This window comes from Tasmannia lanceolata, unplaced genomic scaffold, assembly GCF_043159265.1.
Source record: "Tasmannia lanceolata isolate RefF3 unplaced genomic scaffold, GAP_Taslan_0.1 ptg000007l, whole genome shotgun sequence".
NCBI lineage: Eukaryota > Viridiplantae > Streptophyta > Magnoliopsida > Canellales > Winteraceae > Tasmannia > Tasmannia lanceolata.
Window position 1 is genome coordinate 14,449,823 of NW_027518684.1, and position 7,990 is coordinate 14,457,812.

The following is a 7,990-nucleotide window of genomic DNA, read 5'->3' on the forward strand; positions in this document are numbered from 1 at the left end:
ATTGGTTTGGAAATTCAAAGCTATGACCGAAAGTTTTTTTTTGGATTTTCTGAGATTTCTCGTTTCCTGGGAAATTCGAGCTGCTGTTGTAAATTTTCTCGTTGGAACCGTTCAAAATGGGTATTGACAAATTCGCACTCCCCTCTAGGATGATTCACTCCACTGTAACATGAATTGACGTCAGAAAGCATTAAAGGCTGACGTTTTTTGACGTTAAAAAGTGTTACGTTAAAGGAGTGCGAATCATCATCTTATAGGGGGTGCGAATTTATCATCTCATTTCAAAATTTGCCCAATTATTAGGAGCTTGACCTATCTTTTGGAGAAAGAAAATGTAAAGAACAGGAAACACTATTTTCCGATTTACAGGGGAAAAAGGGGACGGTAGAATGGAAAATTGACCGAAATGCCCACATCGTGATCTTTAAATTACTTGTTGTCGACAGTCATGAACCATAAACTAACACGGTTTAACATTACCAAATTACCCCTCACCTCTTCCATCGCATTTTTTTCCATTGAAAATGAAATTTCCTACATTTGGTAACTCATTTTCCATGAATTTAAAAAAAAAAAATTGAAAATTTCCTTATTCTCGGACCCCGGATATTATTCCATGGTATTCTTGTCCATTATCCAAACACTCACTTAAGCCCCTATTTGTGTTGCAACGGAAATTCTTTGGAAAAGTTTGGAAAGGAAAATTATTTCTAAAAATACCCTCTTCACTCGAAAAATGATAACTTGAACCAACCCGACCCAATTTTTATTTAGAATGATATCCCTCTAAATTGGGATTTGCTAGTGTACATCGCAAAAGGCATTTCGCCGATGGTCTGTTGCATGTGAGGGCAGCCACACTGGCTCACCTTTCAGCAGATATTGTCTTCATTAATGAATTGGCTGCCCTTACATAACAGACCATCTGTGAAATGCCTTCTGTGATGGACGTTAGCAAACGCCCTCTAAATTATCCATAATTATATAATTTCCCTCTAAATCATGGAAAGAAAGAAAAAATTCCCAAGAAAATTGTAGTTCATAGTGTGGGGAAATCTTAAGGAAGGGATATGGAAGATAGAAGATAGTATCTCAAGATCTAACACCATACATGTGTGGCCGTGTAGGGCATGAATTGGATGGCCAGGATTATTTGGTTGGAGTCAATGAACAAATGCACAATGTGGGCTTGTCGCAAGGGGTGCAACTCGGGTCGGGTTGAAGCCAACCCTAACCCAACCCGAGATAGCATTCTCTCAACCCTAACCCAACCCAACCCGAACCTCAGGTTGAGGATGGTCAACCCTAACCCAACCCGCCTCCAAATCGGGTCGGGTTGGTTTCAGGTTGAGTCGGGTTCATCTCGGACCAAATAGAAAAATACAAAGGAAAAAAACATAATTCTGAAAATATATGAGAAAACTAGAGGACAATGGTCGGGTCGGATTGCCAAGGCCTCAACGCTAATCCAATCCGAAATGAAATCGGGTTGGCTTTTCCCAACCCTAACCCAAACCAACCCGAGAAAATACCATCCCAACCCAAGCCAAAATCAGATTGAACCCGTCGGGTTCGGGTTGAGCCCGACCCAAGTTGCATCCCTTTGTCACTCGAAGATCCATGTGTGAAACTTGAGTTGGCCCACTCACGTAACTTTAGCATGATCTGGATCGTTCATCTAGTAAGCGTCCCTGTTTGTAGGGATGACATAACCGAAAAGCCACAAATAGTTTGCTCTTAACAATTTAACAAGATAACTTAAATGTGGATTGTTACACATTTGTTTTTAGCATTCCATTTTCAAGTCCCATGGTTGAATGGCTAAGATTTGTAAATTTCGGAGGGAAAATTACATTTACACCCCTTCTAGTTGCTGACACATCCACTTCTACCCTAGTTTAAAACTTGACAACTACACCCCCTATAGTTTCAATTTGTACTAGTTTCTGACACATCCACTTCTACCCTAGTTTAAAACTTGACAACTACACCCCCTATAGTTTCAATTTGTATAAGGTAGGCACTCTCAGTTGACGGTTCATCCACAGATTGAAGGGTTAGGATGATCCGATGGAGCTGATTTTTTAGGCACACCCTATCTATGTTAGAGTCCATCAAATGAACGCTTTGGACCATCCAAACAATGTGGGCCCACTTATTTTTGGTAGTGTTTGGATTCGGGTATGGGCCCACATTGTTTGGATGATCCTGTCAGTTAATGTTGGGATCCTTTGGACTATAAGGCCGCTGCGATCCATTGACACCCTTAGGCTCTATTTGGATTGCAAGTATGTTTTGGAAAAGTTTGGAAAGGAAAAATATTTCTAAAACTTCCCACTTTTATACCAACCAAAAAAGATAACTTGAAACAACCCTGTTCAATATTTAATCAGAGGGATAGAAAAAAATTTCCAAGAAAATCATTTCGGTCAGAATTTTTTTTCTTGCAAGCCAAAAGCGGATTTGGGGCCCATTTGACACGCGGCAAAATAGGGTAGAAGTAGGGCTTTATGTAAATTTGGTAAAGGATAGGGGCATTCCTGTAAAGCAAGTTATACATGCATGAACACGAAGTCGAAGACCGTTGGGAGACGAGAGGCGAACTAGTTTAAAATTGTCCATAGGGATTTGTGGAATTTCATTATCTCCTCAAAATATCACGAGTCAATGCAAGAAAACGTCAACATTTCAGAAATTCATGGGATAAACTGATCCAAGGGCTCAGATCATGCAAGAAATGGTCAAAATGTAACCAAATACGCGGGATAATCTAATCCAACGGCTCAGATCATATGATAAGTGATTATGGCCATAACGTTGAGCTTGTGTGCAACTGCATCCAGACCTTTCATTTGGTGGATACTACATTGAGTGGGCCCAGGTTTGAAATTTGTAATACAACGTGGGACGTCAATTATTACCTAGTGGGTCCCACCTCTCATTGATCGATCAGCAGTTATAATTCCAAAAAGGATATTGCTAGGGTCCATCGCAGAAGGCATTTCGCGGCTGGTCTGTTGCATGCTGCACCACCCACCTCGTGAACAAAGAAATACACCTGTTGTCTTTATTCACGAGGTGGCTGGTCTGGCATGCAACAGACCAGCTGCGAAATGCCTTTTGTGAGGACCCTAGCAAATCCCTTCCAAAAATTTAATACTTGATAAATAGAGGGGGTGCTGTTATCAAAATATTGGAGTGCGGATCATCATTCCTATTTTGTTGTGCCAGTTACCTGGGGTCGTTCGCCTGTCAGATGTATTTCTTTTGTTCCATAACATTTGACTGACTTGTTCTTAGTCTACAGTAGCTTGTATAGATTGACATTAGCGGGAGGGAATTTTTCTAAAGGTATTGTAAGGCCAATTTCATAGGATGATCCAAACCGTTCATTTGTTGGGTCACAACGTAAATTGGTTGTGCTCCAAATATCATTTCCATTGTAGGATCATAACCCTCCGATCTGTACAAGGATTGCGCATTGGACTCAACCCGAACCCAATGGGTTTGACCCGATTTTAGCTCGGGTCCGGGTTGATGTTTCCATGGTTTGGGTTGGGTAAAGCCAACCTAATTCGATGTTGGCTTGGGTTAAGGTTGAGGCCTTGTGCCAACCAACTTGATCCCATCCTTCAATTTTATCGCAGTCGCAAGTTTCAAAATCTTAATGTTTTATGTTTTGTGTTTTTCCATTTTTATCCTCATGACCCTAAACTCGGTTTGACTTGGGCTAGGGTTGGCGTCAAGGGGACCCAACCGGCCCGAGTTGCACCTCTAGATGTGGTCATGGAAGAAGGACACACTCAACCATCTTCCTCATATGGAAATTTAACTAAATAAAAAGATATGATGTATTCGCCCCTTATTTACTTGGGAGAGTCCCCTCTAGTTTAAAAGAGTAGTCATAATAAAAACCCAAGTTAAAATAATGGCGAATACTTCCCTTTAGTAAAATATCACATGTAAGTTGGTAATCGATAATTATAAGCAAGTGTGTGAAAAAGAAATTCAAAACTATTTGCTTTCCAAGTACATCAATAACAATCTCTCACTTTCCCTAGGATCAATAGAACATTTCTAACGGCACTACGAATACATGATTGTCCAATTGAGCACCTTAGACTGCATTCTTTAACCATTTTGTCGAGTCATTTTTTTTATTTTCAGTTCCAAAGAATAAAAAATTAAAAAAATGTGTTCTAACTCTGACCCCTTTTAATTCTTTGGCCCAAGTGTTTTGGGGGGACAACCCGTACGGGTGTGGCTCTTCGGCTTAAAGTCATGGGTATGGTCCCCATTGATAAAATTTGAATTTCTCGAAATTTTGGCCGAAATTTGTGAAATTCGAAATTTATTATAACTTTGGTTAAAAAAAAAAAAAAGAATAGCCAGAATTTCGGGTCCGATTACAAGGTAAATTTTTATACGATTATCCAGTGGGCACAAATTATTTTTCAAATGGTCCATATTTTAAAATGGACCCTGAATCATTTCTAAATGGGCCAAGATTATTCTTGCATACAAAAAAAAAAATTTCCCATTTGTTGCCAACCCTAACTTGACTCACAGGATCATCCCAAAATAAATTCTTCTAATTTTCACAAATTTGTTTCATTTTCATTTATGCAGCCAATATATCAACCAACATTGGAAAGCCCATAAGAAACAGCTCGGCGTCTTATGCAAGCCCACATGAGATGGCTCAGGAGAAATAAGCCCACTCAAGGCCCTCAATCCAGGCCTTGTGTGTGAAACCACAACAAACAACTATCTCTATTTCCTCTGTTATTATGGCTATAAAGAACAACTAATACGCTCCATCTTGGGCCGCAATTTCAGCTGCCCGGCAAACCAATCGGAAGACCTCATCTCCACCCTCAATTATCCATCCATTTCAATTAGCAAGCTTAACGGGCAGTGGGCCCGGACAGTTACCTGGACCCAACCAACGTGGGGCCCATGAATGCTACGTACTTTGCCAATATGGATGCACAAACTGGCCTGACTGTGAAGGTGTCTCCGGAGTGGCTCAATTTTCCGGCGACGTCCACTAGGGTGTCTTTTATGGTGACATTTTCCGGCAAGGGCACGAAGAAGGGATAGGAGTACGGGTCAGTGACATGGTCCGATAGCATGCATAATGTTCACACCGTGTTTGCTGTGAATATCGTCTTTTTTTGTTTTTTTTTATTGGTAAGCTGGGGTTAGGTGGGACCCCGACCAGAATTTATTGATAAAAAAGTACAGCTAAGGGAGCTCAAAAGCCAACAAAAAGGGAACAAGCTCCCAACAGGTTAGCAGCCAAAACAAGGGCCTATAGCCAAAAAAAGAGAAATACAATGAGGGCCTTTGGCCAAAAAAGAAGAAATAAAAGGGGGGCCTATGACCAGATCTGAATAAGATGGAGATGCTATAACCGGAGAGGGCTCCTCCCACGATCCTGAGCCGAGATAGAAACTGCCTCAAGAGGATACCGAGAACAATAGTTCCCTGGTAGGCATAAGAGTTGAAGGAGTACATTAAAGACGATTGTATAACGTCCCTAGACCTGGCAAATGGGCGGGCCGGGCCGGATTTGACCCGGCCCGTACGGGTCCGGGTCAAACGGGCCGGGTCAAGGTGACCCGGAAAATTCTACGGGTCATTGACATTGGACCCGCACCCGGCCCGTACGGGCCGGGTCGACCCGCGGGTCACCCGGATTTTTGACGTATTTTTTAAAAGTTTTTTTTTTTATTTAGGGATTTGCTAGCCACCTTCTCTTGGGCTATTTTTCGGCTTGTAGCCCCTCCTTTGCTGCAAAGATTGGGTGAAGCACGGTCTGTGGGCAAAGGTGGCTAGCAATAAAGAGAATAAAGAGAAGTAATCATTACGGATTTTTGAAATACTCTCAGAATTTGGTAAGTTTGAAATGAAATATTACCGCAAAAAGGACAAAAGTTAAAAAATTACCTATAAAATATGACAATTACCGAGACAACTACGGAAAAAAGTATAACAATCTGACAATTACAAGAAAAAAACCGCCAATTGCACTTTTCTACGGGCACCCGCGGGCACCCGCGGGTCCACCCGACCCGGCCCACTTTTGACGGGCCGGGTGGACCCGCGGGTCAATTTCAAACGGGTCACCAATAGGTGACCCGGACCCGTAAATTTACGTGCGGGCCGGGTGGACCCGCGGGTCCGGGTCACTTTTGCCAGGTCTAAACGTCCCCACAGAGTCCAGAGCTATAAGATGGACAAGGTCAGAAGGGAGATCGTCGCAGTTGAGGCATTCACCTATGATGGGGCAGGACCATTTGGATAGGAAATCAGCAGCAGCATTGCCCTCTCTCCAAAGGTGAGTAATTTTCCAGGATGTGAACGCGCGCAGGCCTTTATAAAAGGAGGGGAATATGTTTCCATGGGCAATCGACTTTCTGCTCAATGATTTGCACTGCGAGGAGGGAATCCACTTCAATCCAAATGTTGCTGGGCTGAGAAGTCTTAGCAAGGTTGATCCCTTGTAGGATGGCTAGGAGTTCAAGCCCATGAATGCTTTGAGATTGGACATTCAAGGAGAAGGCGGATTTCTGGTTCCATTCATGGTCTCTAATGATGCCGCCAATTCCAGCAAGGTTCCCGTCCAAAGAAGCATCAGTATTCAATTTTATAAAATTTGGGGGAGGCTTCACCCATTGGCATTGAAGGGATCCGACGGGGGGAGGGATACAGGGGCAGTTAAAGTTGGAAGCAGTGGATTGAGCAATAACCGTGTCCTTCTCATGCAGGCCAAGGGAGCGCAACCTCGAGCCGATGGCAAACACGATCTAGTGAAGGATTTGGGTTTTATGGTTGGGTTGATTACCATGGACCCTGTCTTTCCTTTCTTTCCACATGTGGTAGATAGTTGTGGAAAAGGCTAATTTGATGCTAGTTTGCTGTGAATATCGTGTAGACTACAACCCCTTTTTTTTCCTTGAAAGAGAGAATAAGTCATTTATGTTTTGGATCTATAAATAGAAGATGAGAACATGGCAATTATAATAGCAAATTGCAGTAGGGAATGATATTTCCACACTCTTTTCTTGCTTTTTCACCCTTTTGTTTGTCTTTTTCTGAAAATGATTATTTTTAGGAGGGATTTGCTAAGGTTGATCACAAAAGGCTTTTCGCAGCTGGTCTGTTGCACATCAGACCAGCCATCTCGTGAATGGAGACAAAAGCTGTTGTCTTCATTAACGAGGTGGCTGGTCTGATGTGCGACAGACCAACCACGAAAACCCTTTTGCAATGGACGCTAGCAATTGCCTTTTTAGGCAAGTGAAACAGAAGGAGGTGTGCCTATATAATTTCTATTCGCTGTGATGGATAACTAGGATGGACCGAATTTTGAACTCAGCCATAGAAGGTGCGTCGGGAGAGACGTTTTCCACTATTTGAAATTGTATGAGGTTACAACTATGTCCTTTGCCTAACTATACCTATATAAACTCTACTGCTGCATTTGGATCGCAGGAATCATGAATTGGAATCAACATCATATTTCTCATTTAAAAAAATGAGAAAAAATAAAAATAAATTATAATTCAGAAAAAATTATAATAAAATTTCCATTCTAACCCGGGTGGATTGAATAAAAAGACCACCTCTTAGAGCGGGAAACCATGAGTTTTTCCCCTCTCGAATGCCGCCATAGCGTCAATTCGGACCTTATAGGGGGGCGATTTGGGTTGGATTCAACCCGAATTTGGCTCGGGTAGGGTTGGCATTTCATCGAGTTGGGTTGGGAAGAGCCAACCCAATTTAATTTCGGGTTGGGTTAGGGTTGAGAACCCACTTCTGGCATTTAATTTTATTGTGATTTTCTTAGGGTTGTATATCTCACTTGTATTTTTCCGTTTGACCCGAGGTGAACTCGAACCCAACCTGACTCATCTCGACTTGATTTGGATAAAAAGAGGTTAGATGGGTTGGGTTAGGGTTGAGAGATTTAGAGGCGGGTTGG